The sequence below is a fragment of the Canis lupus genome, chromosome 17 (genome assembly GCF_003254725.2).
Source record: "Canis lupus dingo isolate Sandy chromosome 17, ASM325472v2, whole genome shotgun sequence".
NCBI lineage: Eukaryota > Metazoa > Chordata > Mammalia > Carnivora > Canidae > Canis > Canis lupus.
In genome coordinates, this window is record NC_064259.1 from 56,529,887 (window position 1) to 56,544,626 (window position 14,740).

The 14,740-nt window shown below is 43.7% G+C and overlaps 1 long non-coding RNA gene across 2 annotated transcripts in view; it reads right to left on the reverse strand.

The window, feature by feature from the left end:
- Nucleotides 1–612: 612 nt before the first annotated feature.
- Nucleotides 613–14,740, reverse strand: part of LOC112664112 (uncharacterized) — a 39,517-nt gene continuing 25,389 nt past the window's right edge. Inside the window, exons 3-5 of one of the 2 annotated variants that reach the window (XR_004806065.2) lie at nucleotides 7,396–7,534; nucleotides 6,716–6,863; nucleotides 5,929–6,235 (exon numbers count right to left, since the gene is read on the reverse strand). This is a non-coding gene — a long non-coding RNA (uncharacterized LOC112664112). Of the gene's footprint in view, nucleotides 888–5,928; nucleotides 6,236–6,715; nucleotides 6,864–7,395; nucleotides 7,535–14,740 lie in introns of those variants that run through there. The other variant, XR_003139505.3, reaches the window with a different exon arrangement.

A 14,740-nucleotide genomic window follows, 5' to 3' on the forward strand; every position in this document is an offset into this window, starting at 1 on the left:
GAAATGAAGATAAAGTGATCAGAAATGGACCTGGGCAGGGGTAAGATTAGGGAACCTTGATTGAATGAAGTTGTTTAATCTTTATCCTAATATCAACTGGAAGCTGTTGAAAGAGTATTACCATGAAGTTTTTGCAGTAAGAGAACAGACTAGATCTATGGTCAGAAAGATACTGCGGTAGCAGGGGTAGGAGCCTAGAACAGGGAAACACTTGATGCAAGGAGAGTCAAGGGGAGGGAGAGTAACCAAGTGAGAGATGATAAGGTCTGAATCTAAGGCCACGACAGTGATGAATCATGGCTTCAGAACATACCATAGAGGAAGCTAGAACAATTACTATATCTGTCTCATTGCATGACTGAACCCCTGAAGGGGAAAGAATTTAAATGACTTTCTCAAAATCATATAATTAGTTGGTATCAGAGAGAATATAAGAAGCAGTCCAAACTAAACAGCAATCTACTAGTCATCCCTTTTTTTTTTCTTGAAAAGATAACTGGGACGTGTCAGGAATGGATAATGTCCAATGATGTGCTTCTCAGAAAGGAAATGTAGGTGCTGAACTCAGTTGTTCATTGAAACAACTTGTTTTTTTTTTTTTTAAGATTTTATTTATTTATTCATGAGAGACACACAGAGAGAGGCAGAGACATAGGCAGAGGGAAAAGCAGACTCCATGCAGGGACCCCTATGTGGGACTTGATCCTAGGACCCCAGGATCACACTCCAGGCTGAAGGCAGGCACTCAACCGCTGAGCCACCCAGGCGTCCCTGAAGCAACTTTCTTAAATAGGAGCTAGTGTTTCCACAAGATTAAACCTTGAATAGGAGACCTCTGGATTTTAGGGTTGCTCTTCATTCTCTTGGTTTGTCATTCTCTCCATCCCCTGTCATGATTATAAAAATAGGTATTAGATCCAGAAGGGATTTGGCCAACACTGAGTTTGGTTATTTTTCAATCCTACATCACAGCTCAATGGGGGAGTGCATACCCTTCAGAGGTGTGCTGCCAAATGTTCGCTAATGTGCAGAATCTACTTCTGCTTTACATGAATTGCTTTTACGGCAATGCTATCTGACAGAATGCCAAATTGAGCAGGTTGTATGATCTGGTAGGAAGAGATCCCTGGGACCAAGAGTTAAGAGTGTGACTTTTAGCAGAACACATGAGAGCTTTGGGAGTAGTTAGAAGTCAATACCAGGGCAGTAATTGGTTCCATCAACAACCCCTCAGAACTAAAGGGGGCTTTTGTGTGTAGAGCCCTAATGAGACACTGTTACAGACACTGTGAGATGTTGTTGTACTGAAACGATGATGGTATAATTCATGTGACTTGGAGGTTTTTAATCTACTCAGGCAAGCTGCCATAAATCCCAGTGTACCTTAAATTCCCCCAAATTAAGAACCACTCTTCTAGTCCACAGGGAAAGGCAAGATGACCACATGACACCAAGAAGGATCAGGACTCGTTTCTCTAGTAAGGCTCCTGCTGCTAAAACCAACCACACAGAAGCCCTCACACTTAGAAGTGCAACAACAAATATGGAAAGTAAAAATATCTAAGGTAATGCTTGTAACCTTAAAGTTTAAAAGGAAACCTCTGATGATTTTAATGTCAGCGTTTCAAATTTTACACATCTAAATTCAAATTTTACACATTCTTCCAAATAAAATGTTATGAAGGTGGTAGGTGAGAATCTGCTTGAGGTTGGTCATTCTTTTTTCAAAGATTTTACTTATGTATTCATGAGACACACACAGAGAGAGGTAGAGACATAAGCAGAAGGAGAAACAGGCTCCCCTCAGTAAGCCTGATGCAGGACTCATCCCAGGTCCCCTGAATCATGACCTGAACTGAACCAAAGGCAGATGCTTAACCACTAAGCCACCCAGGTGCCCTTGAGGTTGGTCATTTATCCATGACAAAGAGGCATTTTCAATGTCAAATTCTCCAGACACAAGAGAAATACATTCAGTATTAATGAATGATTGCTTAGCACAGACTAATTTCTATCTGAAGTTAACTTTCTGTATCAGACTTATTGTGTGTGTCTCTGCAGACTCTCTCAGCTGTATTGGCTCTTGGACCTTCATCTTCTTGCTCTGTTCTCAAGGTTGCCTCATCTGCACTAGTTAAAGTCTCTAGTTCCTTCCTCTAGTTCCAAATTGGAATGAAGCACCACATCACATGGTTTGGAATACCCAAAGGGCCAGGTCACACACCCCAGAAGTGTTGGGAATTACATCCACGGGGATAACTTTAACCAACTAGAGACAGAGGGTGGACAGGAAGCCAGCAGATACATTCTCTCTCTCCCCTCCTTAAGGGTCCCTTTTGAGGCATGGTTTACTGTGCAGCCATGGGTAAGCAGCTATGTCTCTTCACGAAACAGTGACTTGGATACTACACCTTGGATTTGTTTGCCAACTTCTCCTGTTTGTTTTTCCCCTTTCCCTAATTCTCACTGCCTTGGGATCTGGGGTTGTACCATCGAGGAAGGCATTGGAACTCAGATCTTATCTTGAGCCCTATTTTCTAAAAATCAATCTCTTCCCCCCACTCCTCTTCCTCTCTCTGCTGGTGAATTATTTCCCTCCCTAGGGATGTGACTTTATTTATTTATTTATTTTTTGGATGTGACTTTAAAGGGCAGACACATAGGCATTTTTAATTGTATTGTACATCTTTGTCTAAGAAGGGAGAGTAGTACCTTTATGGGATTCTAGGATATATAAATTTTAATAAACATGATTATTAAACCTTCAGTAGGATAAAATCATATTTCTGATATTTTTTTAAGATTTTATTTATTTGAGAGAGAGAGAGGGAGAGAGAGAGAGAGAGAGAGAGAGCAAGCATGAGCAGGGGGGAGGGGAGGAAAGGGACAAAGTAGAGCAGACTTCCCACTGAGCAGGGAGCCCCAATGGGGCTCCATCCCAGGGTCCTGGAATCATGACCTGAGTAAAGGCAGATGCTTAACCAACTGAGCCATCCAGGTGCCCCTGATCATCTTTTTGATAGATGCTGCAATGCTGAACTAAGAAAAGCACAAAGAAAGACAGAAATAGGGAATGCTTTTACTTTTTCAGAGATAGGCTTTCGGCACTTTTGAAATATTTCTCTGTGCATTTTATGGTGAAAACACGCATTCATTCTTTATTGCTATGGGTAGTACAGAGAGGCCAAACTCTGAGATATCCACACAAAGCTCCTCAATGGAGAAGAAGAGGGTCTAGCTCCCTCCTATAAAACACACTAAGCATCTATTTGTGCCGAGTACTATTCTATATGCTTTATATGCCTTCATTAATTAAACAGTCATTAACTGTTCACAGTGATCCAAGAGGTAAATGTTATTGTTACTTTCATTTTCCAGATGAGAAACCCACACTCAGCTTGGGTAGGGAAGGCCCACAGTCACAAAGTGTATGAAAGAAGCAAAGCCACTTTCACCTGTGCACCAAGTGCTTGCTTTCTGCCTACAACACAGGACACGGCCAGCTCCCACCCTGTCCAAGTGTGTCATTCAGGATGACAGGTCACTGGCACTCTCAGTTTCTGGGTAGGGAACGTCAGTGGCCCCAGGGTGAGAATAGCCTATGATCCAGCTAAGGGAGAAGCAGAGGGAATTCCAACCCCCACCCCTCTCCGCCAGCCCTAGTCTCAGTTTTCCCACTGCCATCCAACCTCCCTGCTATACACCCCTCTGTGGCTTGAGAAAGCTTGGTCACTAACAGGGTCCCCCTCACAAACTGGTGGTGGAAGAGGAGCACTGGGGTGAGGAGGGAGGGCACTTCGTTCCTTCTGTGGATCCTGGGAACACCAGGGCAGGGAAGAGTGCACTAGAGAAAGTGAACACCAGTTATTCTCTCCATATCCCATACCTGGCCTCATCCCTGCCATACCATGTTCAACTAGAACTTTACCTTCTACCTCATGGTTCATCAAGTTTTTGGCAATTTACTTCCTCACATTTTATTTAGACCCTTTTTAATCACTGAGGGGAAACCTACTCAGCATCTGGGACTCGATGTTTTTCTGCCTCTGGTCCTATAGCAGTCGGGCCAGCAAACTCCCCTTCCCTCTGCCCCGACCTACACCCAGGCTCCCTAAGCTCTGCTCTACCTCCTCAGCCTTCACCCCTCTTCTGGCTCTTACTGCCTCCTTTTCTCCTCCCTATACCATCCAATGGTGCCAGGCTAGTCCCTGCACCCTCAGAATGTCAGAAAATTGGCTCTGAGTCATACCCCTGTGGTCTCTGAGTCAGCACCACCCTGAATGAGGCAAACAGTCAATGTGCAAAACAAAATGTTGACTTGCCTCTTCCAGCAGCCTGGTCCCCACTGGGGAGCCCCTAACCTCTCTCATCTCTTTCCTCCACACCACCCCCTTCATTGAAAACCTGTGGAGCAGAAAGAAAGCAGGTACACAACAAGGTCAACGTTTTTATTCATTCATTTACATGATAAGCCATTTCATGGCCTACTCTTTGTCAGGAACCAGGGTAACAGGTGAGTGTGATTTCAGTCTTGAGCTTGGGCTAGCATTCTAGCCCTGAGAACAGCCTGTCGTAGGGCAGGAAGGAACAATTGCTCAGATTGTGGGTGAAAGTCACAATGCAGCTCCCAGTTCAGAACAGCTGGAAATGGATGTTGGGTCAGGGAGGGGCAGATACCGCACGCCAGGGGCTAGATAGGTGCCAGGTCTTAGAGGGAAGTATGCCCTGCAGTAAGGCACTTAACCTTCACCCTGTGGTCACCAGGAGCCCAAATGGTTTTGGTATAGTGCAAGGTCTGAAATGCATTCTAGAAATGGCACTTCTTGGTAGGATAATGGCTTATGTGATTGCTTCTCCCAGAAGAAGTTTATATTCTAGTAAGAGTTAAGACTCAAGCTAAATAAGTGAAACACTAATATGAGAATTCAGGAATTGCTGTGGAGGCAGAGCAGGAATTTGGGGAAGACAGGCTGAGGCCTGGGGCCATGGAAACTACAGTAGGAGAATCACTCAAAGCTTCCACATTGCCTGCGACCTGCCTGCTGCTGCTGCTTCTTGAGGAGTTAACTTGAAGAACATGAACAGCAGAAAGAAAAAGCAAAGTCCCGAGCCCTGCTCCCATCCACAGCTCCCTCCCTCTTTTGTTAAAACTCTTTGTAGAAAGCAATGACTGAGAGGATCAAAGAGTCCACTTCCTTCCCTTTGATGTGTGGTCAGAGTCGGGCTCTGATGTCAGACCTGTGTTGCATTTCATTAGACGTGATATGAAGCTTTCTTGAGGTCATTGTGACCACGCTGCTTTAACCAGACTACAAACAGGTTCATATCACTGGAAATATCAGAGCTCCCAGCCCCCTTCAGGCCCGTGAGAAAATTATACAGGTGAAGAAATTTGGGTGTAAATATCTCTTCTTGCTCTATACTGCTTTGCTTTATGGGGCCTCTCTCTTCGAGTCCTCTTTCCTGCCAAAACAGTCCCGATACTGCATTCATATGCCTTCCTCATGTCAAATTTTGGAACCTTAAGCATGTCTGAGAAGGGGCAAGTTTCGGTTTGAAGTATATTATTTTTAGCTGAGAGAGCCCTTTCTTTATCTAAAACAACCTCAATCCCAGCTGATAGCAAGGAGCCAGTTTTCCTCTGACCATATTAGGTGAGCTCTGGGTAATGGCACTATGTTTGCTAGTGATATTGGAAGAAGCACAGTGCAAACTCCAGTTTGCCTCTCTCCAGAGAAAATACATAACCATAAATTTTCTCCTATTTATAGGACAAATGGTTTAAGCTGAAAAGCTGCACTTAGGCCCCCAAAGAACATGTTTCTTAGCACATCTTTTTTTTTTTAATTTTTATTTATTTATGATAGTCACAGAGAGAGAGAGAGAGGCAGAGACACAGGCAGAGGGAGAAGCAGGCTCCATGCACCGGGAGCCCGACGTGGGATTCGATCTGGGGTCTCCAGGATCGTGCCCTGGGCCAAAGGCAGGCGCCAAACCGCTGCGCCACCCAGGGATCCCTTCTTAGCACATCTTGATTTCAGGCTGCATTCAAAATTTGCTACGGGAAAGCACTTTTAATGGAAAAACTGAGACTTAGCTCTACTCACTTCCCAGACCAGATTAAGGCTCAGGCAAATGCCTGGATTCTTCTCCCTTGCGACTGAACTCATCTTCTTTGCAAAATGGGAAAACAGTCCTCACCAGCACTTCGGGTGTCAGATTCCCCATATACATCCTTGGGACATTGAAAAAAAGTAAGAGTTGTCATCCAGGAGGAAAAAAAAGAATGAGAACTCTGCTGGTCTTGCTTATAATCACTTTATGCTCTCATAATTCTTTTCATTTTCTATTATGGGAGGAGGGGATTACCCTTTTTCCAGGGTTTAGGCCTTCTAAAAGTCTTCACCTTGCCCTGAGGGGTGGGGTGCGGGGCGGGAGTAGATCTCCTGGCCTTATCCCATGTCCCCCTTTTCTGGTCTCTGGTAGCTCCAGAGCTGGGCCTTCTATCTTCCTCTCTAAGCTGCTCAGGCCCATGGTCCTCTCAAGTCTCATTCTGTCGGTGGAGGGCAAAGCAGATGCCCCTACCTTGTCGTTGCCCCTAAGAACAATTATAAGAGCCCTCTCCCCGGCGCTTTGCTCCCTGCTAGTTTGTTTTTTGTTTTGTTTGTTTTTGGAGATAGGAGCCAAGGGAAAAAAACTAGTGTGAGGAATTTACCACAGTCCTTGTTCCTGGTGCTCTCAGCTGATGTCCCAGAAGACAAGTCCTGGAGGCGGATGAGCTGAACTGAACACCTGGGTCTGCCTCTCCCATCCTTTGGCAAATCTCTTAACCATCCTGAGCCCAGTCTCCTCACCTATAAAACCTGCTCAAGGTATTATGTGGGGATTAAGTGAACCAAGGCAGCCTTCACTTCCCTTCTGAAAATAACTTCTCACTCCTCTTTCTCCTCCTCTCCACTCTCTCTCTAGTCTCTACAGAAGCCACAACCTGAAGATAGCGTACGCCATTTGGGCCTTGACCTAAGCTTCCCTCTTGAGCTGTTTGCTCTTTCCCTACTTCCTTCCTAACCTATTCTCAAAATTCAGCTCTATTTTTCTCTGGGAAGTTAGTAACTCCTCCTTCTGTGATACTGTAATATTTCAAACATACATTATGATGTGATAAGCACCACAAGTTTATTTACCTCTTTCACCTGGAGTAAGAGCTCCTCAAGGCAGGGAGCAAGTCATTTGCATCCCTCTTTCCTTATGTGCCACTTCTGTTAGTAATAATAGCTACCTTGAATTTACTATGTGCTGGGCAATGTGCTATTCATTCATTCATTCATTCTTTTCTCACCCACAAATGTTTATTGAGTACCTGTGTAGTCCGTAAAGCCTATTTTAAATGCTTACCGTATGTATGTGTCCACACAGTCCAAAAAGTTGAGTCTTTGCCATTTTGAATACTCAGGATATTCATGTCCATCGGCCCTCTGTACTAGTCAGTGGGCCTTCATAAGTTGGTAAATGCCTTGATTCTCAGCCTTGAATACTGAACAGGATTGATAAGAAAAAAAATTATCTCTAAACCATATTATAATGAAAATTAAAAGTATCAAAAACAGCTTCTCAGGAGAAAGGAAGACTGACCACAAAAGAACAAGAATCTAATTGGTATCAGACTTCCCAATACTGAAAACAAGAAGCCAAAGGGGTAATTAACATCTTCAAAAGTGGAAGGAAGGAAAGAACTTTGAACCTGAAATTTTATCGTCTGCCATGACCTGAGGAGGGTGTCATGAGAATATGATCACCTCATTCCTGTCTCTTGAGGTTGGGTGAGAAAGAGCAGGAAGAGTAAAGTCTGAGTAGGTACAGCAGCAGAAAATATGAGGCAGAGTAAAGTCTTGTTCCCCAGATACAGGGGGATATTTATGTGATCTCAATTCCCCCTTGTTCCTGTGCCAGCTGTGATATCACCTAGGGTTGTGACAATGGCAGCCAACCCATACTTAATATGCTGCCTATATTTCCACCAGTAAGTGACTTTACCTCTCCCTTCTTCCTTCCTAGGGATTAAAAGAGCAGTGGCATCCGATGCCCTCCTAACCAATGAAAGAGTAGCCAGGAAACATTTCTAATCACACTCACCAAGTTCTGTAGAAACCATAAAGTCGGCTCAAAGAAACCTGGAGTGGCTAACTTCCAGTTGTATGTCACCTGGCTATAGAATTTCGATTTTCAATTTCTTGTTCTTGGCTATACTCTGGTGATTTCTCTTCATCTTGCATTTATGACTGTTTAGACCAATAGAATGTAGCAGAAGTGATATCCTGGGGCTTCTGAGCTGAGGCTCTCAGAAGGCTTGCCATTTCTACTTTCTTCCCCTTAGAATTCAGAAATCATGCTGTGAGAAGTCTGAGTCACATGGAGAGGCTATGTGGACACTCCAGTCAACAGCCCTAGTTGAGCTTCCAGCTGGCTGCCTCTATCAACTATAGCTATATGGACAAGCATTCTTAGACATCCCTGCCTCATCCAGCCTCCAGATTACTTAAACTCCAATCAATACCACTTAGAGCAGAAAGATCACCCATGAGCCAGTCATCCCACAGAATTGTAATAATGAATAAAGCGCTGTTGTTTTAAGCCACAAAGTTTTGAGTGGTTTGTTACACTGGAGTAGGTAACTAAAACACAAAGCTTCTTGTTTAGTGGAGCTGATGAGGATTAAACGGGAGATAATGGTAAAATGTGATGAGTGTGAGGAGCACTCTGAGAGTACAAAGTATGTTCCCATTTTGGGAGCTTAGGATGGACAAAAGCTAACTAACTGAAAAGGAGATATGAGTGTTCCAGATAGAGGCAAAGGTATGTGTGAAGGCGAGAAAGATCAAGAAGTCAACATAATTTTAGTGCAACCTGATCTTGGAGTGTCAGGGGTACAATGAGGAGAGGGCCAGTAGTATTTAGAATTTGGAAGTTACCAGAAGGAAGGCAGGACTTCAAAAGATGGTAAGCCAGAAAGTAATGTAAACTGCTTTATGCTAAATTTCATCTTGACTATAGTGTAATGTGTGTGAATACTAACAAATCCAGCCAATTTTTATTATACCCATTTTTTTTTTTTAACAGGGTGGGAGAAAGGAGATTCTTTTGGGGAGTGAAACTCCCATCAAGCACTCTTGGCTGGTTTGGGGCAATGTGGTACTTTTGTTCTTGGCCATGGTGGCTCTGGTCCCCAGGCTTGGCTGCCTTCAAGTTAGCTAATGGATGGGACTGGACTGATGGTTTCCATATGAGCTGACTCTGAAAGGCTCTTGGCATGGACTGGTACAACTCCATCTCCAGTGTTAGAAATTGTTGATCAGTCTATCCCAACAGCCCACCAGAGACGCCTGCTGTCTTTCAGGAAATTCCATGCTTCTGGGCCAAGCCCATTGTTTAAATGCCCCTGAACATCTCCAAGGAGCTGCTCTCAACCCCAGCCAGAAAGAAGAAATAGATACGGACCCAAAGATACTGGAAAATTTGGTCAGGAAGCTATAAAATGAGATGCAGCTTGGAAAAATACAGACTGTTACATCTGGGAGAGAAAATAATAGATCACTAGCAATCCCTGTACCCTTACCCCCAGCATATATGCAAATGTATTCAAGCATAGGCTCAGAGGCAGATTATTGTCAAGTTAATGAGTTTTATGCTTTAGTCTCTCAATTGTAAAGCCCCCTTCCAAGGCCTTGGTAGAACCTACCAATGTGTTCTTTGTATATTTTTGTGAAGGTAAGCTATTTTTGCATTCTTTTTCTTAAATAAGAGCACTTCCTCCCAAAATTGTATCAGCTTCATGCCACACAAAACCTGGATCTGCCCCTGGACAGGCTGAAATGTTCAGTAACAAACCAGCGACAGTGTTGGTGGTCATTCTGCTAAATAACAACCTCTCTTTCCTAACTCAGAGGACTCTGTTGGAATAGTCCCTTCAGGCTATCTGTATTGAGGTGAGGATCAAACCCTTTCAGGACACACCTCCAGGTGAGGCTGTGGACAGGTACTGGTCCAGTGTGTTTGGACAGAGCTACGACATCATGTGACTCTGAGACTGATCTTCCACACAGTTGTGAAATTAAGGAAACACATTTCAACACCACCAGCCGTCCTGGTGCTCCTCTCATGAGGTGTTCCTCTCTCTTCCCTTCACCAAATCTTGCCTTTGGCTTAAGAGCCTGATGGCTTATGTTCACACTGAAGTATATATGGCTGATAAGTGACCAAAGGTATCTTGGGATGAAGGTTACTATCTTCATGTTACTGGGATTCTAGCCTTAAAGTTAAAAAATTCTATTCTATTTGGTAGAATCAATTTGTACTAGAAATGGCTAGCATGGACCTATAAGATTTCTGAGAAACTCCTTAAGGTTATGGCATGCTTGAGGGTTAGGCTGTCCCTCTGTGAAGAGTGAGGGGTGTCTCCTGGGAATCTGAGAGGCATCATCTGAAGCAGCAGGAAGAAAGCTTGACATGGCTTTTTTGAAAACTCATATATAGATCTGATTGTATTCCACACAGAAAAAAAAAATGTTTTCAACTATTTCCTATTGAGTAAAATTGCCCCTTGAGGAAGAAGCAGATGATTATCCTGGTGTTCCCTGTACCACCTAGCCATCTGTCACAGTCCCCACGGGTATGCATGCCCCAGATATAGAAGCATGCTTTCACTCATTTAGCATGGAGTTTGGCTCAAAAAAAAAATGCCTCCTTCACAGCCTGGGACAAAAAGGAATCTCCAGTATCTGGAAGGACTTCAAGCTTTTTATATTGCAAATTGCAATTCTTTGGGGCTGTACTTCTCAGCCAGTCCCCTAGCAGTGCACAGATATTTGGCAGAACTAGCAGCCCCCTGCACGGACAGGCTGGCTTTGCTCGAGGTGCTGAGGTGCAGTGGAAACATGGGGAATGGTGTTTGTTGACAGTGGAGGTGTGCCAGGCTTGGCTGAGGGTGCCTAGGCCCTGTCAGTGGTGCCTTAGCCAGGGAAGCACTTTTAATTGCCAAAGCCTGAAATCTGTCCCTTTAACAGTGATCACAAAATGTGTCTCCCATCTGGCTGTGAATATCCTTCTCCTCTGTGCTTCTTTATCTGAAGTTTAATGATACCACATTTACCAAACAAGAATAGCTTCCAATGAATGAAGGTGGACATTAGACCACTGACATTGAGCAAAGGGGTAACAGAAGTGGGATTGGTCTTTGGCTCTTGCTTCCCTGTCCTGTTTTCTATGTCTTACATCCCCCATAGCAGTTCCCATTCCTACAGGACAGCAGCTCTGGACTACAGGACAGTTGGACTCTCTAACCATAGTAAATCTATGCTGAGAGGTCTGGGGCTTGGTGACTCACTCTGCTCAAAAATATCCCAGAAGAAGTTTCTAGAAGGACAGCAAACATAACACTGACAAATAAATCCCTAATGATGAGCTCTGAAGCACCTACAGAGGAGTTTGGTTTTTTGCTTTGGCCCTTCCCTCCTCCCCCTCAAACCATCACTCTCCTTATGGAAAAGCCAAGTCCTACTGGAACCCCTCCACTGGCTTTAGGACTACCTGAAAACAAAATCTACTCTGGGCAAGGCTCTGGCATTCCAAGTTCTCTGTGTTGCTCAGTTGAACGAGGATTAATATTTGGAAAGACAGAGAGAAGTATTTCCAATCGCAGAGGGGATCCCTGGGGCCAAGTTCTGTTCCTTCAGTATGCAGTAATTGCTTCAATGATGTCTCTTCCCAGAGCTTGTAAAGATACCCATGAGTTTCCACAAGCTGCCTTGCCCACTCCTCCCAGCCTAAGGGTTGGATAAGAAGATTCCCAGCCAGAGAGACCTGGGCTGCAGAGCTTCTAGAGGCCATAGTGACTGGTGCACTTGGTCCCTTACTGAGGTGCACGGAGTGCCTTGAGCAAGGGTCTAGCCTTATCTGAGGCACTGTTGGGGAGAAGGCTCTTATGTTTCTGGCCACTTACTACTGGCCATCCAGCTTTTGAGGCCACTTTGTTTTCTGACTTCTTCCCACCATTCTCTTTAATTCAGCTCTTGTTGCCTCCACACACACACATGCCTCCACCACACCATCCTTCCTCCCATCCCAGTTGTGTCTCCAACTTCCTGCTATATTTCCCAGATGCTCCTTTTAGGCCAGCTCCCCAGGGAATGCTTCCCCACTTTTGTGGGGCATCCTATACAGCCCAGCCCAGGAGTCCAACCTCCCTCCCTAGGTTAGCAGTAAAAAGCCAGGCTCAGACACTGGGTCCCACATGTTCAAAGTCCCTAGAGACGATTGGGGAAAAGAAATTCTAGTAGCTGCAAATGAATTCAAATTAAGGGGAAAGCACCAGCTGTGATTTAAGATCAGTTAAATAAGAATTCTGGGGAGGAGAATGGAAGGAGGGTGATATGGAGAATATTTACCTAATTCTATTTTTGTCATCTTTAACTTTAACTAAATGAGAGTGATCTGCAACCCCATCATTCTGGTTGGCTAGTGTTGTCAGCCAAGATTAAGGCAGTTAATTTCCAAGTAAGCTTGGCTCTAAAAGCAGAGAGCCTCTCAGCACATCGGGGCCAGCCATGTTATGGGGTCAATGCTCCCTGTAACAGCCCTTGGCTGGAAATACACAAGGCCTGCATTCTGTCTGCCTTCCATTGCCCTGGACTCCACCCTGTTTGGGTGGGTCTCACTTGCTTGGCATATATGTGAAGGCATCTGTCTGTTTCCTCCATTCTGGTTTGGGCTGAAACTGATTTGTTCCAAAATCTGTTATGTATTTAGGATGTGTCATGCCCTGAATACTGGGTTTCAGTGCTATTTGAGTAACTTGTACAATTAATTACACTTTATATATGGGCTATTAGGGCTTGAGCTGGCATGACGCATATATATTGGGCAAGAATAGTATGCAGATGGCATGTAACAACCAAACCAATAGCTAACATTTGTGTAGTGTGCTGTAGCTTGGAAAGCACTTTTACATGCATTATCACTTTTGGTTCTCACAATAACCTCTTTGAGGTAGGTAGTAGCATTTGCAAAGTATTTTACAAATGATAAATATGGGACTCAGAGAAGTTCAAAGTGGCATAGTCAGAATTTGGGATTCCAAATTCCACTTAAGAACTCAGTGGAGATGAGAAAGATAAGACTTTGGCTCCTGGAATGCTTTAGTTATTTTGTTTGAAATTCTCTGTCATTAGCCTGCACTGACTTTTTATTTAACATTGTTACTGAGGTATAATTGGCATGTAATAAACTGCACATATTTAAAGTGTACAATTTGATAAGTTTTGACATATGTATATATACATGAACTCGGCACCATAATTAAGATAACGAACATATTCGCTGCCCTCTCAAAATTTCCTTGGACTTCTTTGTAATCCCTCCTCTTTTTTAAATTTTTTTAATTATTTTTTTTGTATTTTTTATTTTTTAAAGATTTTATTTATTTATTCACGAGAGACACACACAGAGAGAGAGGAAGAGACACAGGCAGAGGGAGAAGTAGGCTCCATGCAGGGAGCCGGACGTGGGACTCGATCGCGGGTCCCAGGATCATGCCCTAGGCTGAAGGCAGTGCTAAACTGCTGAGCCACCAGGCTGCCCCTTCTCTCTTTTTTTAAATATATTTTTTTATTGTAGTTTGATTTGCCAACATATAGTATGACACCCAATGCTCCTCCCGTCGAGTGCCACCCTCCGTGCCCATCACCCAGTCACTCCATCCCCCGCCCAACTCCCCTTCCACTAACCTTTGTTCGTTTCCCAGAGTTAGGAGTCTCTCATGGTTTCTCCCCCTCTCTAATTTTTCCCACTCATTTTCTCTCCTTTCCCCTATAATCCCTTTCACTATTTTTTATATTCCCCGTATGAGTGAAACCATATGATGATTATCCTTCTCCGACTGACTTACTTCACTCAGCATAATACCCTCCAGTTCCATCCACGTTGAAGCAAATGATGGGTATTCATCGTTTCTAATGGCTGAGGAATATTCCATTGTATACATAAACCACATCTTCTTTATCCATTCATCTTTTGATGGACACCGAGGCTCCTTCCACAGTTTGGCTATTGTGAAGATTGCTGCTATGAACATTGGTAATCCCTCCTTCTCACTGTTCCTTGCATCCCCAGGCAAACATCAATCTGATTTCTGTCATAGTATATTGGTTTGCATTTCTTAGAATTTTAGCACCTGGAATCATATAGGATGTACTCTCTTTTTTTAAAATTTGGCTTCATTCATTCAGCATAAGATTCATTTATGTTGTAGCATATATTGACAGTTCATTCCTTTTTTTTTTTTTTTTTTTTGCTAAATAGCATTCCATTTTTTTTCTTCCATTTTTTTTTCTAAAGATTTTATTTATTTATTCATGAGAGACACAGGCAGAGGGAGAAGCAGGCTCCATGCAGGGAGCCCGACACGGGACTCCATCCTGGGACTCCAGGATTACACTCTGAGCCAAAGGCAGAGGTCCAACTGCTGAGCCACCCAGGTGTCCCAAATAGCATTCCATTCTATGGATATACCACAGTTCATTTACCAATTCACCTGTTGATGAATATTTGGGTTGTTTTTGGTTTGGGACTATTACAAATGAAGCGACTATGAACATAGACGTACAACCCTTATATAGACGAATGTCTTCATATCTTCTGGGTCAGTATGTAGGAGTGGAATGTTTGTGTCACATGGTAGGCATATGCT